Source organism: Mesitornis unicolor, unplaced genomic scaffold, assembly GCF_000695765.1.
Source record: "Mesitornis unicolor isolate BGI_N332 unplaced genomic scaffold, ASM69576v1 scaffold19664, whole genome shotgun sequence".
Lineage (NCBI taxonomy): Eukaryota > Metazoa > Chordata > Aves > Mesitornithiformes > Mesitornithidae > Mesitornis > Mesitornis unicolor.
This window is the reverse complement of record NW_010178309.1, coordinates 9,061-34,865: the sequence shown is the minus strand read 5'-3', so window position 1 is coordinate 34,865 and position 25,805 is coordinate 9,061. Positions and strand designations below refer to the sequence as shown.

At 38.3% G+C, this 25,805-nt stretch overlaps 1 pseudogene; it reads left to right on the top strand.

The window, feature by feature from the left end:
* Nucleotides 1–340: 340 nt before the first annotated feature.
* On the top strand, nucleotides 341–25,404 carry LOC104535975 (annotated as a pseudogene).
* Nucleotides 25,405–25,805: the final 401 nt, after the last annotated feature.

Genomic DNA, 25,805 nt, shown 5'->3' with positions numbered 1-25,805 from the left:
TATAAAAAATCCAGGCCTGGCAGTTGTAGCTCAGACCCAGAAGTCCCTCCTCACAGTTAAGTGAGGGCTCCAATTCTTTCCAGATTATTTCAGCTAACCAGAGAAGAGTTGGGGTGGGGAGTAGGAGTAGAAAGTTTGGTGCATTAGCATCTGAACATGCATTAATTGCTGAGAAACGACACACATTATACTGGCTCCACCCCATCTGGTTGATTTGATGCTCTGTCTGAAAATAAATTCTGTGGGGCAAAGCAAATTCTGTTCACCTTTAGGAACATACAGCATTTCATTAACTTCTCTTGATGTGTTAAGCTTTATTTTTTTACTTCAATGCAACAGCATGGCTTGCCCCCAACAATCAGACAAGTTTGTCTTTTTTGTGAATGGCAGGAAGGTAAGTTTTTACATGCGTTTTCTGGTTTTTTTTGAGCAGCGGTGCTTTAGTGTTTACTGTTCATATTCAGGAACAACGGATAGTCATCGCTTGTCTTTGATCTTACAGCATCCTGCTTTCTACCACAGTTTTTACATAGTCTGAGCGACTTTGTATCACAAACTATATCACAGAATTTTTTGAATTATAATTAGTTTTCTGTTTACTAAAACCTTATGCTAATATACCTCTAAAGTTGATGTAGTTGGAGGAAATACATCACTAGTAGAAGAATATGCTGCTTACTAATACAGTTTTCATAATTCATCAGAAGAAAAGTAGTTTATTTTTTTTCCTGTTCTTGATGCCAAAAGCTTACATTTCATTTTCTGAGACATTTTGTCACCCTTTTTTACTTTGCAGGTCAAGCGAATGAGAATGCCTGTTAACAGACACATCACTCAAATTATATTATAAGCTGAATTGAAGGAATTTTATTTCTTGGTTGAAAAATAAACAAATAGACCAGCCTTGCTATGTATTTTTCTAGATATATTTTTTCAATTATTTGGTCAATATTTTTATACTCTAGAGAGAGGGTACTGGCTTTTTTTTTGCCAGGTGAATTAAGGAGAAGTAATTCCATTTTTTTCTATCTGTTACGTTTTATCTGTCATTACATGCCAGCTGTGCTTAAAGGTATACTCTGAAACTTTATTTTATTCCACAGTTCCAAATAAATTCCTGAATTAGTTACACCTGGTGAATTGGAGCATGCTGCTGGTGTAGCAGAACTGTTGAGAAGCCTGAGGTTCAGACTTTTTTCACTCTGCAACAATGGGTCCTAAAAAATATTTTCGAATTTGTTTGTATTTTCTTGTCTCCAACTAATGCTAATGATACAGCAACATTCTTGAGACAAGACTAAAACAAGGCCTGCATAAGCACCACTCAAACACATTAAAATTCATTACATTGCAAATATAATTACTGATGTATCCTCCCTGCTCTTCTTACACTAAGATTTTCCTCTGCTTCTGTACTGATGGGTCTCTGCAAATGAAAGGGTTAATATCAACTTCCAGGAGATGAAAATACACAGAATTTTCACACACACGAGTTCATGGCTTTAAAATGAAAGGGTTTCTGATTCATGCTGATAAGAATCAACAAACAATCTAGTCCAAAGACACTTTTCTTTCTACTCTTGTCCATCCAGTGCTTACTCAGCCTCTCTTCCATTTCAGTTGTCTCAGTAAACTATTATTTCTATTACTTTAAAAGGATATTTGACCAATACTGCCTGACTCATTCATTTTTTTTAATCTGCAGATTGTGATCAAGTGACAGGATCCTGTTGCTGAACAATCACACCACATTGATCCACAATCACTGCATTTCAACATCATAATTCATCCTTGTGAGACAATTATATCCTTCTCTAACCCCTAATCTCTTTTTTGATTTCATAATGTAGATTCTAGAGATGCAGGGAGATCCTGAAGAGTTGCTGCTGTATTATCTAAGAAAGAACCATATCCCTTTTTTGAACTTTGCCTAGAGTTCCATAATTCTGTAAATTACTACCATTGAGGATTAAAATGATTCATTTCACTTTTCTTGGGGAAAAAAGAGCTATAAGTAGAAATAACACAACTCACCTTGCATTTGTCCTTGGCAGAGCAATCCAGTGCTATATCCATTTTGTGTGTTAGTTACATGGGTATAACATTGTAAAGTTTGAGTATAACTCTTCTAAATACTGCTTTACTTCTTTACAGCTTCCAAAAGCACAAAAAACATTTCAGTGCATTTGTGATTAAAATAATAGAGCTACTTCCATAGTACATAATTTATTTAGGCCCCAGTCCTTCAAAGAGTTTTGCATAAGCTTATTTTATTATCTTACTATCTTTTTTTTCCTGTCATTTGAGACTCTAAGTGGGTATGTTTAGCTTTGCTGTTGAGAGCTCTCTGTCCCAGAAGCAAAACATTAATTTAAGGATTAACTGGGAAGGGCAGTAGTGGAAAGTAGTTTGTAGCTTCAGTTTTTTTATTAGCTTACATTGTGTGTAAGCATTACTCTTACCCAGTGGTAAGAGTAATAGGACTATGTATAATTCTGAAAAGGAGCTAAGATAAAAGGAAATGGTAGATTCCACTAGACTGCAGGGCACTTCAACACCAGAAGGAGGAGAGTGTGATTTGAGGCTGGAGCCTTTATGCTGAGGCATATAATGGAGGGAATCCTTCTGTACAGAATTGAGGTGTGTGCACTTGGGTATTGTGCTCCATTTTAAATTACTGTATTGCTTGGATCTTCAGGAAGCAGCACTGGAAGCATGCTGAGATCTGCTGGTACCGTTTTGCAGATGCAAGATAATTATGTGCAAGGATTAGGAACATATTATGAGTAAGGCTATAAGAAGACCAATTGCTGTATTTGTTCCACCCATCCCTCTTATAGGGTCCTGATTTCAGTCTTCTGGGACTTTACCAAGTATTGACTGTAGAGACTGGAAAACTCTGTGTTGGAGGTCTCCCTCGCACTCATCTCCCTTTCTCTTCTTACCTTTCTCATCTGTTTATGTGCTCTGTTTTCATCTGTCCTGTGTTTTCTTGTTTCTGGAGCTATCTCATCGGAAGATCCCTCCAATTCTGTACGTGCACATAAAACAACGGAGACTCAGAAGAATATAAAGAAAAAATAACTTTTGGATGTTGTAATTTCTTTTTCTTTAACAGTCCTCCTTTGCAGTCCGTCTCTCAAGTACAAAATATAGCTGTGGAGTAGGAGGCTACAGTGCCTGCACTGTGATGATATCCACATATTATCCAGTTGCCAAGTAGATAAAAGTATCCTTGCGCTGATATTTGGAAACAGTAATTTAGTGTTTTGAGAAAACTGACATTCACTAGGAAATATTTGGTTTCTTTCCATTTAGATGGATTTTGGGGAGTTCTAGTACATATTTAAAAGCCTTACATATAGACTTCCTCTACAAAGGTGATTACAACGTTGGTCTTGCTATCATGCAGTAATAGAGATTTAGATCCTCTCTCTTCAATCACTGAAAAAAACCAAACTAAACCAAACACTCAACACCAAACCACAACTTTCTGAGGAAATTATGTTTTCTGAAATTGTGTTCTTTATGATTTGTGATTTCAACAGCCCTTTTGTCATCTGTCTCTCCTAATTCTTTTGTGCTTATTTGAGGATATGTCACTGTTAATAAGTCTTCACTAGATGTTTCATGTAATCATTGTTAAAATGTCCATGGCCATCAGCAATAAACACATTACATTGTAATTTTATGGTCTTGCCCACTGCAAAGTTAGGAGTACTACTTTCTCTCCCTGGCTCTTAAAACTTGTTCCATTGGAAATGCTGTGCCTGACTTCATCGCATCTATCTCTAGGCTTTAGGTTTCAACAAAATATGAGGGTTTTTTTTGTCTTTTTTTTTAACTTATTCTTCCACTTCTTTAATTAGAAGACAGTATCACTTAATGTCTAAGTCCCAGCTGTAGGAGCAGGATGCATACTCTCACAATCCAAATGCAGGGGTTTGTATGCTTGCATATACTTCTCCCCATGTCTTTCTGCTCCCATTTATAGATTAGCTGGAGTATATATACTTTTTTCCTCCTCCATGGACCCATATGACAAAGCTATTAACACCACAGTTCTCCTTCATACCTCAAAGACATCGTCCTGCCAACTTCTGCCTTCTGCCCATATGCTCGCTGCATGGTACTGCTGTCACTACTGTGGAAGGATTTGGAAGCATAAAAACCAGGATTCATCCAATTCAGGTGAGAGTAAGCTGGACTGTGTAGACCTGCAAGTTCATGAGATTTTCCTGTCCTGTGTCTGTAATGAAGTTGGGATCTGTGAGGAGGTGCTGTGAGTCTATGCAATGTAGAGTCTCTGAAGGGATAACACTGCATTTTGTCTAATCTTTTTAGATGAACAGGTGGTTTAGGAATTAATACAGAAATTGTTGGGTTGTGATTGGCCCTGTATGGAGCATGGAAGGAGCTCTTCCTATTGTACCACAATGCAGGGAGCACCTCATCTTCTCCACATCAAAAGGCTGTCCAGCACTATGCCATGTAGGAAGCTGGGGGATAGGGAAGAACAAAGAGCATCAGTCCGTTTCATTTAGTCACCAGCATGGCATCTGATCATCTCATTGAGGACAACATATAGCATATGTTGTAGTAAAGGATGAGTGATTCCAGGTGGCAACTAAATCGACAATGAACCTGAGGAGGGAAATATAAAATACACTCAGGGAATATGAACCTGAGGAAAAATTATATATATCACTCAGCCTTAGCTGAGGTAAATAATCTTACCCACAAGGTGACCCGAGTGGTGGGGATGGAGAGGGAGCGAATTCGTCAATCTGTCCAGTCATCAGTATGGTTCCGAGTTCATTCTGTCCCACCGGGTAAGGGCTCCCACGTAAGTCACCTTGGCCAGCATTCCAACCAACAGGGAAGGTTATCCTCACTCCATGGCTGGAGAAGTAACTCCCCATTTCTAGCATGAATCTTAGGGGTTTTATCCCCTGATGTACAAGACAGCAGGCAGGAGGGTGCCTGAGTGGATTAGACTACCTGGGGTGTTTGTCTTTAGCAGTGTTTCCCCTTATCTTTAGTTATTACTCAAATTTCTGCATTACATCACCGGGCATACATGCGGGTGTGGATGGCTATAGACAATCTTATCACTTATGTTAACGTCACAAAGTCCGTTAATTCACACCTGCATGGGTAGAGGTAATGGCCCCTTTTGTTTGGGGCTGAAAGAAATGAGGGACTGGGACCACAAGGCCTCCGCCTCATCTCACACTCCTCCAGGCATCCAGATAACACCAGATATAGATCTAGTGATAGTTGCCACCTCGCCCAGTGCTGAGTTTCATGCTTGCAGGCATGCAGCTACATGGAGTACATGACTTGGACTTTGTGGCTAACTTTTGCTCTCTCTCTACAACATCTCAGAATCATAAAAAGGTAGCTCACACTGGAGACTTCAAATGGGATACAGGGTGGCATTTAGCACTGACTAAGTATTTCTGAAAATCCCTGTTTAGAATAACCTGTTTTTATAGTCCTACACCAGCAACCTCCATATAGTGCAATATGAGTACAGTGAATACAGTGAAAAAGGAGGGTCTATTTTTGCCTGCAGTGTAAGTATTCACCAATAATATGAAGTCTCTAATATAGATTTCAACAGTTACAGGAAAAATAGATAAAGTGACACTTTAACCCACTAAAACACTGTTGTTCAAGCAGGATTTAGGTGAAGGTACTTCAACTCTCTTTGTAGTCCCAAGTTTGCTAACACTTCTGTAGCTCCTAAAATAATTGATCCGTCCCAGCAGAAGATTTTAACTTCATGGGAGAAATATGAGAAATTCCAGTAGAGATTTTACTAGTGCTGTTAATTGTATATGAAAACCATGGTAGTGATGGATGGCAGTAGATTTTTGGATTAGATTATAAAACCCAGAGACTGTAGTGGTAGTAGTAATCGTAGTATTTACTTTTGGATGCTTCTCATAATTTTTTTTTACATACGTTCATAAAAATAATTCATATTATTGTTAGAAATGGCCTTTTAGATAATAAATCTTAATCATTCCTCATAATAACATTAAAAATAATATATCTTATTTTTACAGATGTGATTCTGCCCATTGGAGAGTAGGGACATAAATTTTAGCATTTCATATCTACAGGTTTGATGCCAGACCTTTCCAAATTATGCTGGTGCCCTTAAACATTGTTCTGGTTTCTTATGATTGAGTGTCCTATGGTTTATTTCAGGTAATTTGTGCCGTTGCACAGGATACAGGCCGATTATAGACAGCTACACATCTTTTGCTAGGGTAGGTCAATGTTTTCAAATGTGTTTCTTACAGTTAGGGGAATCTGAAAAGGGTGAGCCTTCTTGAAGTATCTACCTGGAATCTAGCTTCATTTGGAAATTCTTTTTGGTTGAGCCTTTGGAAAATCTGGCTTTTTTAGTTTTTAAATGTGCTGGGCACTTAGCTGCCACTGACTTTATGGTTTACGTGTACCCTTGCAATTCACTTAAGAATGCTTTGCATCAGTTCCAATGACTTGGTTCAGGCACCACGGAAGTAATTTTTATTTTTTTCCATTTACTTTATTACTACTTGGGTACCCAAAGGCAACTCACTCCTAGGGGCCATATGGTTTAAGAGGTCTTCTGGAGCAACTTCAAGTGACTGAACAAATTTGCTTTGGAACAGGAAGAATCAAAACATTAATTTGCAAGTAAATCACAAAGCTACTTCATTGCTTTTATAGAGCAGGATATGATTTCTTTAGGAGCCAACATGTTGCCAACTCGGAGGAACTGGGAAGTGTTGCTTGGATCAGGAAGAATGTGTGTGTTCATCTTGTACAGAAGGTCAGGTAAGTTACATTAATTTTTTTTTTTGTTATCTCCTGTTTGCATTATAAAATTTGTAGAAAAGGGCCATCTTGAACTATGGCAGCAGCTCCTTTTCTGTCCTTGGGTATTTAGCCCAGACTGAACTCCATGCTCTGTGCTCTCAGTGCTGCAGAAAGGTACCACAAGCATATCTGCATTGCTGTGTAGTCAGAATGCAGTCAAGTTTGACCTATTTAGTGACTTTTTCCAGTAAGAGTGTGAATCTCAATATTAAACATTTAAGTCTACTATGCTTTGTGAGAAAGAAAACTGTTGATAGCATCCTTAAAAAAGCTCGTCTTGATGTGAACTCCCTCAACAGAAGTTCTGCAGCCATCAACATGGCTTGTTTCTGTATGCTTGAGCCACCAACTCTTAAAGTTATTCTTGTGCAATGTCAGTTTGTACTTATAAAGCCTTTCATAAGCATTACTGTGTGTTACTGGCACCAAGATCTTCAGGGAAGAAGTGTCTCATTCTTCTGCATTCTGTACTAATTGATATATTGGTATTGCTTCAAAATACACACTGTTTTATTCTCACTCTACATATGCACATTCGAAAACTACATGTCACCTCATTTGAGTTTCTTCTGACAAAGGTTCCACAATTATTATATGGGGTATACAAGTATAAGGGTACGCATGGAAACTCCAGTACACATAAGACCTTCAGAAAGGTCCTCCATTCCTCATGTGCATCTCAGAACTTCTTGTCTTCATCGACCTGGAAGAAGGTGCCATAGTGCCCAATATGACTCCATCTTGCTTCATGATAGGGAATTGAACTCCTTGGATAAATTTAACCTGACTTAAAATTATTAAAGAGCCTCTAAAGTAAAATATCTTTGGAGATTAGAAGAAAACTTGTTCTGACAGTGAAAAAACCTTAGATCCCCAAGGAGTGTAACTGGATGTATGTGTATGTTTCTGCACATGTGTATTGTCTCTGCCCCTTTAAGAACTGAAAATTGTTGACTGGCTGCTGCTGAAGTTGTTTAAACATGAATCTGGCAATGCAGCAGTTGCCAGTTACAAAACAGAACTTACTGTGAGTACTCTCTTACTTGGCTTGCACTGATTTGCATTAGTCATAATTGCTTTCATCCAAGTTAAATAGCTAGTGCCTAATTATTGTGAAGATCAAGGGAGAACCAGAATTGTTTCCCATTTCATCAATGGAGTCAGTCAGTAGGCAAAGTCATCCAGAGCCAGATCTTACAGTTACCATGGCCACGATCTGTTCAGAGTGCCTGGAGATAATGAGTGTTTGGGGAAAGAATAAGAGACTTCAGACTAGGATATGTCAATCTCTTTTCCAATTCAATGTACTTGCGACCTGTTGCTGTCTGATCTGACACGATTTTTTTTTTATTCTGAAAATAAATCAGTGAGGCAGAAAAAACTAACCAGTGCTGGTAGCAGCAGAGTCTCCTTTCCTGAAAGCTCAGAAGATGCATAGCCTCAGAGGCCTCAGCAGAAAAAAAGACATCTGTAAACAAGTAGGAAAAGCTAATTTTTATGGTGCGCTGTCAGCATTCAGGTCTTGTAGTGCTCTTGCAAGGGTGGAGAAGCTTTCCTAAAGCAGAAAAGAAGTCTGTGTGATCAGAGGCACTGCTGCATTTTTTGTTGTCATCTCAAACTCTCTGTCAGAAAGCTCCTTAATAGGCACAGTTTATGTAAAGAACATAACTGTACCATCCAGCATTGCATTTTCCCACAGTAGAGGTTTCAGCCAGTGTGCCTGCTACACATTTGCTATGATCAGTTTCACGAAATGCTGCAAGATCTTTCTTAAGGCTTGATGTATTTCAAGCAAAGACTTGAGAGTGAATACTGTGGTAGTCTTCTGTCTTTAGAGTAGTTTGTGAATAGGTATAACAGAACTAAACATTAAAAATCAATTTGGGCATCCTGAATTTTTGAATGCAACTCAACCTATAAAGTGTAAAAACTCAGTATCACCTTAAGAAAGAATCTCATCTGCTGACAAAGACTCACGACTCTGAAAATATGTATTCTCCTTTCTCCCCCCAATTTCTTTGGAGATTCATTCAGATATTTGTAATCCAGAAAAATTCCCACCTGTGGATCCAACACAGGGATTTATATTTCCTCCAGAACTAATGGTAGGCCTTATTGACTTATGCAAGCATGACTGAGTTCCTGCAGATGTTGAAAGCATGATGTTTTTGTCAAGCTGAAAGATCTATCCTCAGATAAACAGAAAATATCAGTATTTGTCAAACATAGTGAGGCATTTTAATGTGAATAATCTACATGTTGTCATTACTACAAATAGATCATGTTTTCAAAAAAGAAATTGTTTGCCTCTCCAGAACCAAAACTGTGTTTCCAGACTTTTCCCAAAAGAACTCCTTGCTCAGAATCATTTAATTTTGAATTTAGTTGGCCTTTTTTTGTGCAATATAGCATTTTCTTGGAAAGTTCCCAAATTACCTTCTCCATCTTTTCTGTCTCGTGATTCCCTGTTGTGTTCAAGTGGCCATAGAACCCATGTTTTCCAACTGGTAAATAGACCATGGCAACATGAGACTGTACTTACGCATGGGAAATGCTGCAGGTCCAAAGAAAGGCAAAGGATTGGAAGAGGAAAAATGAGGGTTTATTGCAGTAGTTATTGGAAAGTCATAGAAGGACAGATGGAAACTTGAGGAGGTGTAAAGTGCCTGTGATCTGCAGAGAGAGGCAAGAGAAGAGAGCTGTGAAAATGGTAGTGCAAAATTTACCCAGACCAGACTGAGTAGAATCCAAGTAGGCAGGTCCAGGCTGTTTTTTAATCTTCACCCATGTTTCAACAGCTTCTTGTGGAATTCCTTGTTTGCACTCCTTTTGCAAATATCCGTGGGCACTTGTTGCTCCTATTACACAACCATTTCAGAGGCACAGAAGTTCATTTGAGTTCTGGGAAAGCATGACATGGTTCTTTGATTTCTTATTTCTTTACAGAATGCTATTTGCTGCAAAGCAGTTGGCTTTGTAAACGTTTGTCATAGAGTACAACTTCCTTATTTAATGATGCCTCGCAGTGCAGAACACGCATAGTAAGGCATAAGCTCCTTTATGAAGTGATAAAGTGGAAAGCAGATTGGCCTTTCTGCTACTTTACCTGCCTTTGAGAGACTTATGCTTTATGAATGCAGGTGTTAAATGGGTATTTAGCAACTCTCATACTTGGATTAAAGATTTTGACTACGCTGCTGCTGGCTCAAAAATCTGTTCAAGCAGAAAGCAGGTGGCGTCGTCTGTTCTACATGTTCAAACTGAGCTGTCAGGCGGAGTGAACTGCTTCTCCAGGCTACACAAGGTCTTTAACAGGACCTTGATCGATCATGCTGAGCTTGTTTAAATCCTGTTGGAGTTTGTTTCAAGATCTCAGTAGATTTAAACAGGTTGGGCATTAAGTTCAGTGTTTAGAAATTAAACCTGCTTGCTGAATATGCTTTAAATGTCTGGAGTATTGAATAAAGCATGTGAAGTGCGGCTGTAACGATACGTAGGCAGTAATACTTAGTGACAGATTCTCCTATAGCAGGAGGGTTGCTCACACCACTAAGGTTATGACTGGTTCCACAGACACATAGCTCCTTTTTTGTGTTTCAGGCATATCTTTTACCTAGGAGACCAGTCCACAGTTGCAAGAGTTCCCTGACTTGTCCGGTTTGTTCATTGCATTGTCTGCAAAGACAGGTGTTTCTCAGTGGTTATGTTTGCATATTTTGAAACTATGATTCCATGTGGCACCTCTCATGACACAGGGCCCTACTTAGCAATATGGTCGTTTATACAGACGTTAGTCAAAATTACCAAATTTTTGTCATTTCCACCACAGAGAATGGCTCAAGAGCAGCAAAGAACAGCTCTGATTTTCCATGGCAAGAGAACAACACGGATTTCTCCCCATAGCTTGAAGGAGCTTCTGGAGCTGAAAGCCAAGTATCCAAAGGCATAGGTTGTGGGGAACACCAGTGTGGGTATGGAAGGAAAAAAGATCTTTTGACATGAATTACATTTTACAGTAGGCACATAATTTTGCATTTTATCATCTGAGGATCCTAAATGCATTCTTTCACCACAATGATTGTGCTTCAGCATTTAGGCCAATGTGATTTTTTTTGCAGCATATTAATAACTAGATTAGGACTTGTACCACTATCACCTGAGCCCAGCATTCATGCTGCCTAACTTCTCCCAGTAACCTCACAGACACAGTTTGAGTGAATAAGGAAGGACTTGGTCATGCTGATGAGAGCCAAATGTTTCACATTCACATTAGCTTGAGCATCACAAGATAAATAATGCCCATGAAAAGGGCATGGTAACCCTATATACCATGATATCCAGGCACTGGCTAGATTCTGCATACTATTAATGTTTTTTTTTTGGGGGGGGATATTATTTTATTTAAAGTATACTTCTTTTGAGGGAGTAATCAGGAGGAATTTGGCAAGATTATTTCTTTCACTGTTGGGACAATAAAGGCCCAGATCAAAAGAGAACTCTTTGGATCTTCTAGTTAACTGTACATTGCCCAGCAAAAGGCATGGCATTTATGTAGTAATATGCTCCCATGGTGCAGTACTTGACAAAGTATCAAAATGGCAAATATCTTAAGTCTAAAATCTTCAAATCCCTTTGCATGAAGGGAAAGCTCTCTGTTGTCATTGGATCACGCTCTTAAACAGCTACTGCACAACACAGGTGACTATCCTAGGAAACCTGAGGTTTACAACAGAGAGGCAATGAGATAGTATGATAGTACTATGATTTCACCATTTAAACTCACTTGATTTCAGGGCTAGTGATAGGACCTGCCTGCTGCTTGGCCCAGCTCAGAGACATCCTGATGGAGGCAGTTCCAAAACTTCCAGAGGAGAAAACTAAAATCTACCAAGCTCTTTTTCAGCACCTGAGAACTCTAGCTGGAGAACAGATCAGGAGCATGGCAGTATGTATTCAACAGTGACAGTAAATACACCAACACTATGGACCTATCTGTGTGAATATCACTTACAAATAAATATGTGAAGAAAATCTAGGTGAGGCTGGGATCGTGCCTTCTTAGGCTAAATAGTTAATACCATCACAAAATTAATATGACATAACTGGTAGTCCTACACTACTTAGCAGGGCAACTATCTAGAGAACTGTAACCACAGAAACTCCTGCTATCGCTGCCTGCTTGCTGAGCAGAGAACTGAAAGAGGCTGAGCAAAGAAGAAAAGTGGGGTTCTCTGGTAAGGTACTGTACACCCTGCAGCCAATCATAATTTAGCTTGACTATAAAGGCATAGCTGTTTACTCATCATGTATTAGGCATCTCTGATCTTGTCCTTGATTTTTCTTTAAAATTTCCTTACCTCAATACCTTTTATTCTTTTTCTTTAATTCAGGGAACGGCCATCTCTTTAGGAGGTTGGGGACAGAAAAGTAAACCTGGTCTCTCCCAACAGACATGACATGAAAAAGGACTTCTGAAGGGAACAATAAATGAAATAACATTAAAAAGTACAAATTTAGAACTTCAGTTAAGATTGAACAGAACAAATATAAGTTATTCCAACCGGTCTTTTAAGTTAATAAAATGAGGTTATGATACAGACCCCTATTACATGAAAGAAGAACAAGCCTAAAAATAACCTCATTGCTTGTTAAAGTCTTTAGGAGGACACATTGTAAGCAGGGGATCAACCTGGGACTTGAACCCAATCTTATCAGTTGGCAAATCTGTCCTCAACTTGATATCAGAAGGTAAGCGTTGACACCTCCCCCGCCAAATATCTTTGCCGGATGGGCAGAACACTGCAACAGAGAATATGGCTATAGGTAACAGTTTTCAAATTAAACACTTCTGTACATCTCCTAGATGAATTAGAATGGTACATGTTGCTGAATGGATGACAACATTATCCTGGTTTTTGCCTGTTATTTAAAATGGCAAAGAGTGCCTGCCAGTAGAAAACATGATATTTCCACTTCACAAGGCCAAAGAAAACAACATCTAGCAACATCTCATGAAAGCGAGATGGGCAGGCCTTACGGCCTGAGAGCTCTCCTTTCTATGCTGCCTTTGGCTGTATCACTCTGTTTATCAGACAGGTTAACTTTATCTTGTGACTTTGCTTCATTCTCTAGGACTATGCACCTAGAAACTTCTCTTGAGATCACTGGTACTTTTGTGCGTGTCTCTGTTTGTGTATACGTGTGTGTCTTGTTTAAATAACACTTCCAGTAATCAAGCCCAAGCAAGTCCCATCCTTGTCAGATAGAATCTGTGGGTATTTTTGAAAACTTGGCAACAATTTCTACTGTCTTTTGTTCAAAGATGTACAGGGCTGATTCTCCATCTCATCACAGTGCTTGACAATTTCTCAAAAGTTTACTATGCTTTAATGATTTAATGGTCTAAGAGCTTTTGAGCAGAAACAGACTAGCCATATTATAAACCTAAATCACAGATCTTCTGAATATTATTAGCATTTGTAAGACATATTTCCTAGCAAGTATAAAATACTCAGTATTTTTTATGTATGATGGGGAACCATAGAATTCATATAGGGAAATATATTGTACTTAATATGTATCATAAAGATTAGCCTTTATACTCAAAGGATTTTGCAGTCTAAGGCTAGATCCTGAATGAAGGCTATATCTGCCGTAGTATATTCTTGTGCACAGATTCAATGAAATTTGAATCTACAATGCAGAAATGTTTCCTTTTTGCTCCACATTCAATAACAGACTACAGTTTTCTCCCACAGATGGTAAAAGACAGATTCCTTTAAATGATCGATTTCTTGCTGGCTGTGAGCATGCAGACATAAAGCCCAAGGAGGTCATTGTTTCTGTTCTCATCCGTTACTCTATGAAGGTAAGACCCTGCTGAGGTTTCACTCAGGTTCCAGTGTAGTTATTAGGAATATTTCCATTGTTTTCAGTAGGCATTGAAACATACATGTTACTACTGCTTTAGAAGTAGTGAAGAAATTTCTGGCATCCCTCCATCACCTCTCCCACTTCTTCAGCTGGCCATCATACTTTACTTCTTTAGGCCTCTTACTGGATTTTTCCCCTCTCTTAAATGTGTACTTGTGCCCCTTCCAGACACGGAAATTTGGCCTGCCTGAATACTTCCAGGAAAAATGCCATATTGTCACACTGTCTTCAGCAATAAAGCTCATTTCTGGCCTCTTCTCACTAACAATTGGCGGTTTACACTGAACAGTCCACAACTCACAAAATAAGGTCCTAACTACTCTGACCAAAGGTGGCAGCATGTGGCTTTAAGGTGTTAGGGGGCAGAGGAAATGGTGTCATTGTTACTTTGTTCTTAGATATCCCTCTAGTGGATGTGAGGAAAAGTACAGGGAAAGTAGAGGAAGACTCAAATACGGATTAGTATGTTGTGATTGAATTCAATGAGGGAGTGACCACAGGAGTTTCTGCCAACCTTGACATCAGAGGGCCAACCCCCAGAGCAGCTGCCCACTGCAATACAGCATACCAAACCTTTGTGACCTCATGCTGGAGGAGTGCTGCTGCCCACGAGAGGCTGGCTGGCCACAGCAGATTTCCCATGAAAAACAGTAAGACTTCCATGAGCTCAAAGCCTGTAAAAGCATAATCTGTGTTGGCAGCAACAACTGCCCAAAGTTGCTGCCCAGAAACTTTGAGCCTTAGTGAAGATCCAAGAGATAAACAGCCTGGAAAAGAAAATTAAGGAGGAATGGGTTAGCTTCCTCAACAGAGTAAAAGATAAAAGAAATCCCAACCTGCTTTGTCCCATGACTAGTAATGCCACAGAACTAAAGCTATTACAGAGAGTATTTCAGAGTCTTGGCTTTTGGAGAGAGACAGTTGCACCTAAGAATAGCAGAGGTGGGGAGGACAAAATGAACAAAAGAAAATAGCACTGCTGGCAAAGTCAAAAGCTTACTTCAAAGAGCAGGAAAATTATCTGTCAGCTGTCACATGAAAAACATGTGAGATTAAGCAGCCTCACTGCAGGAAATGAACAATGTTTTTGGGTCAGACTGCTTCTGCCGCTTGCTTTAATGCTGAATCGCGTTTTTGATTAACTCTGCTGACACAGTGAAAAGGCACATGTACACTTTTTTTGCAAGACTTGTCAACAGAAGGTGTAGATGGAAAGCTGGCTGTCAGTTCCTGTTGCTCCTGCCAACTGCTAACTTTTGGTTTTGGGGAGTTTGATGTGAATATTGCTTCAGTCCTGTTGAGAGGATTTTCCATCTCTAACAAGACTCACTGGTCAACGTGTAATCCTGAGTTTTACATTTGTCATGACAGTACCACATACTCATAGTGACTAACCTGCTAACTCCTACTTTTGGGGCTACAGAAAGGGCACTTTATACATTTTCTTCAAATGATTCATCTATGCCTGATCATGAAAAAAAAATGCTATTGTGTTTTCTTTTAAAATATGCGTATTTGTCTCCAGAACAAAATATTTCTGATTATAGAAAGCCCAGCTATTTCCATTATCTCCCTCTGTAAATGCCATTACTGTAGCATAAAATGTAGGATCTCTGAGTGTAAAACCTTCATGAAATCAAGTTGCTTAGCACAGTGGGGCCTTCATGTCCTGGAGAAGAAACCACTATTTTCTCAGCTGAAATTAAGTTTAAAAAACATACCAGCCATATATGAAGTGGCTTATACCAGGACTGCTTTTCCAGCACTCTGAAGTCATTAAAATGCTGATAAAATTTAAAAATTTGCATGTTTTCTTACATGTAGATAATGTCAAATAATGTCCCCTTTTAGTATGCCTGTCTATGATTAGCATAGTACTACAAGAAAAATAGAAGTTTAACTGAAACAGTAATTTTAGCAAATATTCTTTAAAACTGTTGCTTTCTTTGGACAATGGTAACACCTAAAATACAAGAAATAACAATTTTTTTTTCAATGAATTTCTGTCATTCCTTCTTTTTTTCCCATTAGGATGACTTTGTTTCAGCCTTCAGACGGGCTGAACGTCAGAAAAATGCTTTGTCCATAGTGAATTCTGGAATGCGAGTTGTCTTCAGTCCAGGCACAGACACCATTGTAGATCTAAGTATTTTATATGGAGGCATTGGCTCAACCACACTCAGTGCAAGAAAGTCCTGTGAGAAACTCATAGGAAGGTATTGGATATCTTAATGTATTTAAGCCAAATGCAGGAGTCATGGTGTGATGCATGGGGTCTGCTTCATTCTGCCAGTGGAGATCCCATCATCAGCCTCTCACAATCTGTATTTGACCTGTCCTCCCCAACCACTGGTTATTTCTTGATATAACTTATGCTGATTCACTTATAACTTCCCACATACTTACTTCTTATATCCCAAATAGCTTTAGCTGCCTGTTACTTTTATAAATAAGTGTGTGTTCATGTGAGTATGTTTTTCTACCAGACAATGGAATGATCAGATGCTGAGTGAAGCTTGCAGACTGGTACTGGGGGAAATTTTTCTCCCTCCATCAGCTCTGGGTGGAAAAGAAAATATAGAAGAACTCTGCTTGTCAGCTTCCTTTTCAGATTTTACCTGGAAGTGTTACATGGTTTACATCAGATGGTAAGGACTAGACAAGAATTGCATACCCACATTTCCATACAGGTTGCAGAAAAACTGCTTTTTTAAAGACTAAGGTATATGAGAGAGAAGGGTAAAGGTGCTAGGATTTACTTCAAAATGCGTGAGGGGAAAACTTTTGGTTTAGAAATAAGGGTCTGACAACACTGCTCTCACATGACTTTCCTTTCAGTATCTCTTCAGGTAGGCTGAGCTGTCACAGGAGAAGATGAGTGCTTTGGAAATGCTACAAAGTGATGTCCCCCAGGTGTCCAAATCTATTAGGTGAGGTGTTTGTAGCTGGGACTGCCACAGACCCTCTATTTTAATCATTATTTTGCCCTTCTAACTTTTCATTCCTAAGCCTCCACTACATCTGGATGAAACATTTTTTAGTCTAGTCAACTCTGGCCAGAATATTTACCTGTCTTTTTAGGAAGATGGGCAAGAAGGAATTAGAGTGGTCCCTGAATATATTCCTGATTTCAGATATGTTTTCTCTGAAGTAAACAATGTGAAATATGATTGATTGAAGTAGTGGTGATGCTGAAGTCTGTAGAAGTGTGGCTTGCACAAGGGTGCTGTCAGAAGCAGTATGGACCCAGCAGGCAGGCTAGCTATAAGATCTAGAAGACTTTAGGTCTCCTTTGTCTGCTATGGTTCCACTGTGTAAGCTAGTAAATTTGTCCCTTTTGCCTCTCTTTTTTCTTGATTTTTATTTTTTTCCTATTTATTTAATGCAATCTTGCCACAGAATAAACTGCCATTTGCTAAAGACATGAATGGTATCTAATGCAGTATATTTCTGAGTCCTTTTTCAGGGCACCTTGGTGCCAATATAGAATGAATTCTAAAAATGTAATTAGCCCTTTATAATGTATCCCACAAACTTTGTCATGAAATCTATGTAGTTTCCGCACGGATTTTATGATCACAAAATATCCTCAGAAAGTGTTTTTTTAGTAAAACTTTCTATAATTACTGTTCTGGTTTGAGGATAACATGTTCTATTCTGCAGGATGTGGACCCAGGACAGTCTCCACAAGATCCTGCGGGCCGTCCCATCATGCACCAGTCTGGTATTAAGCATGGCACTGGTGAAGCAGTTTACATTGATGACATTTGTCCAGTGGATGGAGAACTTTCATTAGCTGTGGTCACCAGTATTAAAGCCCATGCAAAGATTATGTAAGTAACAAAAAACTATATGCACATTAAGTATGCTAACAAGTATTTTCCATCCTTATTGTCTGATTTGGCCATATTACAAGGTATGTATTACAAATGAGGTAAGAAATTCTTTACTGTGTGTTTAAAATAGTGTTGGATATGGACAGAATAGTCCATATTAATGCATTTCGCCCCTTTTAGTACAAAAAATGTAGAAAGAAAATATATTCTTATATTTTGCATGTATTTGAACTAGAATTTAAAGAGCTGCTCTATGGCATGCACACACAGATGCTCATGCATACCATTTTTTTCCTCAATATGCTAACGAACACTTTTCCATTTTCTTCTCTATGTAAAGATCTGTGGTGAGAATACCAAGTGGATTATGTTTCTGTCCTAAAGATCACTAAATTCCTTGTACTACGGATATCTGCACCATGTACTGTATTCATTTATGTGTATGTTCTACTTTTCAGATCAATTAATGCATCAGGAGCCCTTCAGGTGCCAGGAGTTGTTGATGTAGTGACAGCAAGAGATGTTCCAGGGAAAAATGGCAAGGATGAGCAAGCATATGCAGAAGATAAGGTATTTCTTGCTTCTGGAGGAGCATCTGGACTTTTTGCTTCAGTTATTTACAAGAAAGTAAAGTGAATTTGCAAGTATCATCTTGCTGCAATGAAAATAAGTGCAAGAGCAGTCCAAGGCAGGCTGAGCTGAACATAATTACCATTCCCCAGTGAGAGAGAAAGGGAGAACACTCTTAAGTAACTTGGGAGTTAAATGAATCAGCCATGATTCCTTAAAGGCTGATAGATGAGTGATTGTCATGGACTCTGCAAAAGGATGAAGTAGATTTTCAAAGATGAGACAAATAAATGAGAATTGCCTAGTTGGAATCGATATTAAATTAATTGCCAGATCATCCATTAGAATATGGCAATGGGAGGCAGTACTGTTTCTTTTTGTTGATTATCAACAGAGCAAAAAAATTTATAGGATTCAGGCAGCCAGCGTAACAGTGCAGAATACCTCAGGCTGTATCCGTCACAAGTGACACTGTTGTGTGGTATTTGCAGTGGGGCAGGAATAACTCCTACTGTGTTGCTCTTACCTCTGTGTTCCTTCTTGCCTGAGTTTCCTTCCTTTCTGAGTACAGTCAAAGAAAGCAGTCTGTGCCAGGATTTTATGTGGCACAGTATCTGGTCACCTCAGGATGGACACAGGGGAAATGTTCATGACTACTGATGTCAGCAGCATTTCTAATGCCAGAAATGTTGCAGCAGATCAACGATGCTAATAAACTTCTCATCTAATGAAGACAAGTCTGCACTGGGATAGTATTCATAGAGAAACAATATAAAAGTGGCATTTGAGCAGAATCTATTCAATCATGCACTCTGTACAGAAACTTAACCACTCCTGTGTTTTTTCCTTGGGTAATACATTGGTGTGTTGCAGGTGATTTGTGTTGGTCAGGTAATCTGTGCTGTGGTTGCAGTCACTGACTCAGGCAAAGCACAATGCTGAAAAGCTGAAAATAGTGTATGAAGATTTGAAGCCAATTCTGACCATTGAGGTGACAATGTGTCTCCTCTTCACCTACTCGCTGTTTACCTCCTTGCGCAGAGCTCTGCCAGGCTTTGGATTTTTATCTATTTATTTATTTATTTACCTATTTATTGCATGACATAGGACTTTATACTTCATCTTCAGATCTAATAAAAAGTTTGTAAATGCCCTCCAAATGTTTAATTTTAGAAACAGAAAAAGATCTTATTAGGTATTTTTTCATCCATTATGTTGAAGACTGGTCTCTGTAGGTCTAGATGAAATTGCTAAGGAATATTCAGAAAGTTTTATGTGAGCAATTTCATGCCTCCAGGAGCCAAATTCCCAGCAGGAGTAAGTCAGTATAAAATGAAATTTGAGAGCTTATTTTTGCAGAAGTTCTGGAATCACGTATCCTGCATCCATGTTCTGAAAATTTTAAAGTCTGGCAGGTTTTCAGTAGCAAGCAATCTGATTCTGAAATATTTTCAACAGCTCTGAATGGCATTAACAGACATTTAGTATTTCTAATCTGGAGGAAGAAGAGAATTATAAGAACTACCAAAAAAATGAAAAAAAGCAGAAGCTCTCTGATAGTGAAAAGGGAATGACTATCCTACTCTTTCTAATACTTCGCTACAACCATCTGTCCATCTGAAAAAGGATCATATGGATGAAATATATATATAAAAATATTCTTTCAGAATTACAATTAACATGTTTTTTGTTGTTTGTTCCTGCAGGATGCAATAAAACATAATTCATACATCACTGAAGAAAGGAAAATAGAAAAAGGAGATACTGAGAAAGGATTCAAGTCTGCTGATGATATCATAGAAGGTAGTTCATACATGCAGTGCAACAAGCAAGAGAAGGGAATTGTGCTAGTTCAGAATCTATTTCCAGCTGGTGGCTGAATGTAAATTTCTGTTCTCTGAAAAAAAACTTACTCTGCTGTTGATTATTTCCCCTTCACTGGGAATGGAGATTAAATGGTCACATTTAAACAAAGCTTAGCTAACACCTGTTAGCTCATGTTGACTAAAGTCTGCCGTTTCCTTGTGCTAACTAAAATTAAGTGCCCTAATCCTAGGACAAACATTACAGCTAGATAAGACTTTGTTTATAGATGTTAGCTAACTTAACTTATCCTATTTCAACTGCATGATTTAAGGCTAATCCCAGAAACAAAGGGATCGGAGTAAACTGTTCTGGAATACTACTCCTACAGTCACCAAATTCACTGTCTTTAAATAGTAAACATGATCCAGCAGTCCCAGAGCATACTCTGTGCATAAGTATCAGACCTGTGTTTAAGAAGTATTAATGAAGAATATTCCACAAGCTCCTATTATCATTAGCTATACAGTTTAACTGTCCTTATAAGTAGAATGCTTCCTTTTATAATACCTAATCTAAATCTTCCTTCCTGCAAACTTTAAAGGTTCACCCTCTAAACAGAATCCTCTCCTCTTTTCCCCAGGAGTCATGTTTGCTAACCTTTATCATTATCACTACTCACTTCTCCATTATCTCTAATTTCACGACATCCAACTTCACTACTGTAATATTTTAGATTAGGTTTCACCATGGCCAAGGAGAGCGTCCCAGAAGTTCTGTATAACTTTACTACCACAGAACAAGATAAGGGTTGTTGTAGAGTTATCAGCTGTGGATATACAGTCAAATTGTGCTCCTCTGTAATCCCCACTTAGATCTTGTTCTAAAGTACTGGCATTTACCCATACCAAACTTTATGCCATTCATTTTAGGCTATTTATCCGATATAGAAAAATAACTTTCAAATCCGAACCTGTCCTTTAAAAGGGCTTCTAGCCCTTTCCAGAGTGATATTATTTGTAGCTATCATTCGTTATTAAAGAAACGTGTTTCTGACACTTGAATGCAGCTCTGAAATTTGTTAGTGAGCACCTTATAAATGCTTAGACCACTCCTGTGTGCTGCCCGTATGCTTTTCTGATTGTCCTCTCATGAGATATGTTATCACACCTACCTTCTGTTACCACTCCCCATACATCTGCAGCTGAGTTTCTCCACTGAATATGGAGTTTCTCCACTACCTACACATGAATTGACACCTGATTGATCACAGGAGAGAACATAGCAGATCATCAGTCCCTTTTCCCTTTTCCAACATCAATTTTATCTGTATCATGTTTGAAAGAATGATCAGATTTATCTAATTTGTTCTTGGAGACCTGTGAGCACGAAGACTCTGCAGTCTCCCCCAGAAATTTTTTACAGTGCTTCACCATTCCTATAATTAGAAGGATTTAAGTACTACTGTGCTTCTTGTTCTCTCTACTGTGAGCACATAGCACAGATTATTATCTTCCTCTTTGCAGCAACTTTTCATGGACTTCAATATTCATGTCTTCCTTCACTTTTTTGGGCTGAGCTCCATCAATTCTGTCAGTCTATCCATGTAGTTTCATGACCTCTGATTTTTTTTCTGCTCTCCTTTGGACTTTTTTCCAACTGTTCACTATAAAATGTCATGTCACCCTCTAGTGGCTTTAGTTCTGATTCCTACTACTTCTGCACAAACGTGTTTCAGGAATAACTGCTAGGGAAATACTGTCGGACCCAGGGATGGCATAAAGTTAAGGTTACATAGAGAATTTACAGAACTAGCTCTTATGCTGTGCTGGGCTGATAGATTTCCCTCTCTGTAAGGAAAATTGTACAAAAGTAAAGTGTTGGGTAGAAATGAGTACAAAAAGTGTAATAGAAGGACATACTGATGGAAAGAGGATAAAAAAGGAAGAGGAAAGCTGTATTTTCCCTCACAGAGTGATTCAGAAGAAGACATTATAGTCGTGTTAAGAGCAGAAGAGATGTAACCTCCTAAGGAAGAAAAAGCATGAGCTATTATATTTATACCGATCTTATCCTGGGAAGAAAAAAAAATAAAAGCAACACAAGCATTAAGTGACTGAGTAATTTCCTCTCAATAAATACAGGTACCAAAAGGTGTAAACCTGAGATACAAAGAAACAAAAAATAAATTAAACTTGTTTTCTTCTGTGACAAAACTCTTTTTCCTTGCCATATATACATGAATATATATAGGCAAATATAAATTTTCTTGCAGTTCATTTGAAACCCATCTTAGATTTTTCCTGTAATTATACATATAACAGGTGAATTGCACATGGGAGGACAGGAACATTTTTACCTGGAAACAAATAGTGTGTTTGTTATTCCAAGAGTGAAGGATAAAGAAATGGATGTGTATGTGTCAAATCAGCATATAACAGATGTACAGGTAAAACAAAGTATTAATGATACCTGTTTCTTACCTTCCTAAATAACCTTGAAGCTGAACTACATAGCTAGGAGTTGCTTTCAGTCTTCTGTGCTGAGGTTGAAAATTATGAGTTATGAAGTTGCAGAGAAAAAAAGGTTAACAGGTCCTAGCAAAGATCAGAATTGGATTGTGGGTATGCAGAAAACAAGTTTCAAAGAGTATATGTTAATTTCTACATGTTTAGGATTAGCTTTTGTAGTTCCTCACTGGTTTGCATTTTTTAAGCTTTCACTGTCAGCCCAGCAAGGTAAACCTCTAATTGCATCTATGGAAGCACTGTCAGGAGATATTTTCAGAATGCAATGGGTTGTTAGTATTTTAGCTACACTGTTCAGTGTACTGTAAACAGTCACTCTGTTCCATTCAGCTGGATATTTTAGTGGATGCTTTATCTTCAGACGCAGATGAAACTTGCAGTTCTATAGATACAATATCATATCTGGCATCAGATAATCAAATGAGTTTATGGAGCTATTTTTACATTTCCACTGTTCTTACAAGACTAGATTGTGCTTTCATTAGCATCTTTACTTGTTTGAAATATTCTTTTTTGTTTCTATAGCAACTCTAGTATTCTACCCAGGATTCTTAAACCAGTTAGCTTCTAATAAATGGTTAGCCACAGAAAATAGGCATTTTTAATGTACTTTGGTATGTGACAATTCTCAGTAAATTCCTGGATGTTTACTTTTGCAGGAGTTAGTGGCTTCAGCTTTAAACCTTCAGTCCAGTAAAATTATGTGCCATGTGAAACGTGTTGGTGGAGCACTCAGTGGGAAGATTACAAAACCCTCACTCTTTGCTGTAATTGCAGCAGTGGCAGCCAACAAGTAAGTTGATTTAACTAAATCAAATGACAAATTAAAGATGACAAGACTGAATGAAAAAGGAACTTCAATCCTGAACCCTACTTTAGGGGTTATCTTGACCACATCATCTTTCCTATCTCTTTGGCAGTAAATCTTGGATAAAGGCTTGAAAATTCTCTGGGCTTTTGGCAATAGAATTCACTTACTTTCTGAGAGTCAAAACAAAGGTCCCATGGAATTTCTATCAGGACTGATCTGTACAAATCCCAAACATTCAGGCCCTTCCCAAGCACAGTGGCTTGAATTTCTCTCTAGATCTTCAGTGAGCATCTTTTAACATGATACATAGGTGTGCTCACATCAGGCCTTTGTGTCACAGCTCTCCTTTACATTGACTTCCTTGCCATGTCCTGTGCACTCTTCACGGAACTTACATCTCCCTGTTGAGAAGCTAAAGGGAAACCACTGAAAAGTTCATTTCCTCTGCTTTGTTTCTGTTGCAAAAAAAAAATAAATTAAATAAAAAATCTGCTGAATCAGCCTAAACTCAGGCATGGTAGGTTAATGAGAAACTAATACAGAGAATGCACTGATTTATTGCAGTGTCTAGGAGTTTGGCCATGTACATTTAATGTCTTTGCAATCTACATGAATAGTGTATTTTTATATGTTCAATTTAGGACTGGGTGTCCAGTCCGTTTTGCCCTTGAAAGAAATATGGATATGTTAATCAGTGGTGGACGGCACCCTTTCTTTGGAAAATATAAAGTGAGTCATAGGAAAATATATTTTGCTTAATTCCTGGGTGATTTCCTCTGGGGCATATCAGCATCATTTCATTGACTTGCAAGATGCAGCAAGAAAACAAACTCCTCCTCTTCTGAAATCCTAACCCAGCACCAACCTTGTCCCAGTTCTAAGAGTACCCTGATAAATACTATGAATCAAAACAACAGCTATCATCCTATTCCTACAGCCCATGCAATATCCAGAAAAAGCAGAGCTATCCATCCTTTTTCTTACTCCTCAAAATACTGCTAACATCAGCCTTAGCCCATCCTCAGGAGACAAGTATGTAAATCAGAATGGAATATTAGCCACTTCTCAGATACGAAGTCAGCCCTGCAAGGTAACGCAAGATTCAACTGGTAGCAAAACTCTTCCTTTCGACTTCTAAGTCCTTACATTAAAATTAACTGGGTAAACAATGCCAGCAATGAAATCAGCTTGGCAACTGGTCATAGCAGGGTAAAAAAACCCTTCTCTTTCATGTTGGTGAATGATTTGAGCGCACTAAAACCCTCTAGGACAGGGCTTATGGTTCAATACAGTTTGGATAAAGAAGGGCTGAGGAGTTTATTTTCCTGTTGAATATTGCATGACCTGTAGAGTTTAGCTGATGACTGTTTCTGGGACAGACTGGATATATTTTTCATTTTGCTGACAATATTGCTCACAAAGATACTGTTAGATTCTGGTTATGATTAGACTACGTTTAGAACTGGTTTGCAAAATGAAAGGAGGAAAGTTTCATTTTTGGTTACCTTTTGTATTAACCATAAGACAAGGAATGGGATTGTGACTGACAGATGTCAATAGCATATGTATTTCATATTCTTCTGGGTATCCATTACCTGATTATGGTTGAATCTAGGATAAAATATGTTATTAGGGTTAGGATTGTGATTTGGGGAAAAGTGGTTAAGCAGTTGGTTTATTAAGGAGTTTTGCATGGACTTCAGGAACTAAGATGAGGGCTAGCTGAAGCATATATAGGTCATCTATATATATTTGATACTAGGAATAGTATTAGGATTATGGCTACAGAAAAAATGGAAGGAGAATTTTGGTCTGTTTCTCAGTCCTGCAGGGATCACAGGTCTGAGTAATTGCATATCCTGCATATGTATATAGCAGTCTCCAAAAAATTCCGGGCTGGGATAGTTCATGTAGCTCTTACCTGACACATTTGAAGATAGGCTTAAAATAACCAGTTTTGTCCTCTGTCCGAGATGATGGTGATGTCTGAAGTTACAAACAGTTTCTTTTAATTTCTATTTGTTAATAGGTTATGGGCAGATACTGACAACAGTGGCATTATTGATATTAGGATTTAGGTTGCAGATATAGGTAGAGATAAGGAAAAGAAAGAATAGAAAGTGATTTTTGCTGAACCATACCTGAACTTCAAAATTCTGGTGAGCCTTGCTTTCAGAAAAGGAAAAGGCTTATATTTAATTTTCTTGCAGTTTCTTATTACCTGTATATCACTGATGGTAATGTTAGGGTTAAAGTTAGAAACAAAGTGAAGAAAACAAGGGCTGAGATGTTTGTTTTCCCCTTGAGTTATTCCATAGATACCTGAGAAGAGTGGAAAAAATGAAGGGAAGTCTTCTGTTTAATTTTGATGAAGACACTGGCCATATTTTCAGGCACTATTGGCATTACAGTAAAAGTCAGGTTAAAGAATAAATTAGAATCTTGTTT